This window comes from Rhinopithecus bieti, unplaced genomic scaffold, assembly GCF_001698545.2.
Source record: "Rhinopithecus bieti isolate Rb0 unplaced genomic scaffold, ASM169854v2 scaffold_13348, whole genome shotgun sequence".
Taxonomy (NCBI): Eukaryota; Metazoa; Chordata; class Mammalia; order Primates; family Cercopithecidae; genus Rhinopithecus; species Rhinopithecus bieti.
Window position 1 is genome coordinate 6346693 of NW_016808764.1, and position 2384 is coordinate 6349076.

Here is a 2384-nt window from a genome sequence, read left to right on the forward strand (position 1 = left end):
GGATAATGAGTCTCTCTTTTCCAACAGTTCTGTCAAAAGTCCCAGAACAAAATCTCATTGGCCCATCCATTGTAGCCAGGTAAATGCAACACTCTGGTTATCCAGACCTGTTCACAGCTTGTCCCAGTACTACGGACTGAAGTCAATCCCACTTGAACCAAATGCAATGTGTGTGTGTGTGTGTGTGTGTGTGTGTGTTGATTCCCTAAAGGAATATCAGAATGTTGTTATGGGAAGAAGGAGGCTGCATGTTGAACAGGCAAAATCAACAGATAACTATATACTAGTTAGTTTGTTTTTGGTTACAAATAACAAAATTACCAGCTAACAGTGGCTTAAATAATTAAAACAATTATCTCACATTATAAGATGTCTCTGGTGGTAGGCAGTCTTAGAGTTACTGAATGATTAAACAATGTAATTGAGACTCCAAGATGTTTTATCCTTCTATTCCTTAGTATGTTGGCTTTTAATGCTCAGGTGTATTGACTCATGGTTACAAAATGACTGCCATAGCTCTAGCCATTCACATCCTCACAGGAACAGTGTCTAGAAAAGGCTTCCAGAGAGCGTGTCCTAGGAAACAGGAAGTGGAAGATGCCAGTGTCTTAAAGCCTGAGAAAGCGGCACAATGTCACTTCTGTTATAACGTATTGAGACAAAACAGGCCAGGAATGGTGGCTCATTCCTGTAATCCTAGCACTTTGGGAGGCCGAGGTCAGGAGTTCGAGACCAGCCTGGTCAACGTGGTGAAACCCTATCTCTACTAAAAATACAAAAATTACCCAGGTATGGTGGCAGGTGCCTGTAATCCCAGCTACACAGGAGGCTGAGGCAGGAGAATCGCTTGAACGTGGGAGATGGAGGTTGCAGAGAGCTGTGACTGGGCCACTGCACTCCAGCCTGGGTGACAAAGTGAGACTCTGTCTCAAAAGAAAAAAAAAAAGAATTGGGACAAAACAGTCCTAGAGCACACAGAAGAGGAAATCTAGACTCCATCTCTGGATGGCAGGAGTGCTGATAAATTTATAGTCATCTTTAATCTGACATTGTGGCTACAGGTGGGGGTGCATAATTTTCTTGCAGGGAAGGAAAGTAGACATTTAAAAAAATTAATAATAATATGGGCCTTATCTTACTAGTTAACATCGATCATTTATCATGAAACCAAAATAAATAAAATGGTTGATTTGGGAAGCCTCTAAAGTTTAGGCAACTCTGTGTAGACTGCTTTATGAATGGATTTTTCTCATACTTATTAATGCAAAGCACTAAATAGGTAGATGTAAAAGAGCTTTGTGTATATAAATAATGTGAAGTATCTAGTTAACTATTACAGTATTAAAAAAAAATACACTTTGGGAGGTTGAGATGGGAGGATCGCTTGAGGCTAGGAGTTTGAGACCAGCTGGGCAACATAGTGAGATCATGTCTCTAAAAAAAAAAAAATTAGCTGGTGGTGCACACCTGTAGTCCTAGCTACTTAGGAGACTGAGGCAGGAGGATCACTTGAGCCGAGGAGGTCCAGGCTGCAGTGAGCTGTGATCATGCCTTGCACTCCAGCCTGGGCAACGGAGTAAGAATCCATCTCTAGGCCGGGTGTGGTGGCTCACGCCTGTAATCCCAACACTTTGGGAGGTCGAGGTGGGCGGATCACGAGGTCAGGAGATCGAGACCATCCTGGCTAACATGATCAAACCCCGTCTCTACTAAAAATAGAAAAAATCAGCCAGGCATGGTGGTGGGCCCCTATAGTCCCAGCTACTGGGGAGGCTGAGCCAGGAGAATGGCAAGAACCTGGAAGGCGGAGCTTGCAGTGAGCCGAGATCATGCCACTGCACTCCAGCCTGGGTGACAGAGAGATACTCCGTCTCAAAAAAAAAAAAAAAAAAAAGAAAAGAAAGAAAAGGAGTATAACAGCACTTTAGAAGGCTGAGTGGGAGGATCACTTGAGCTCAGGAGTTCAAGACTAGCCTGGACAATATAATGAGACCCTGTTTCTACAAAAAATACAAAAATTAGCCGAGTGTGGTGGTGTACACCTATAGTCCCAGACACTTAGGAGACTGAGGCGGGAGAATTGCTTGAACCCAGCAGTTTGAGGCTGCAGTGGAGTGAGCTGTAATCACACCACTGCACTCCAGCCTGGGTGACAGAGAGAGATCCTGTCTGTTAAAAAAAAAAATGAAGAAAGAAAGAAAGAAAAGAAAAAAAAAGAAAGAAAAAAGGTGTGATTTTTAATGTATTAATGTAATCCTGAGGTGCGGAGGCTTTCCTAAGAAGAATCATAAAGAAAATATTAATAGTGTTGACTACTTAAAACTTAAAAAAATTAAAGGTAAAAGACAAACTGGAGAATTATTATTATTATTATTATTATTATT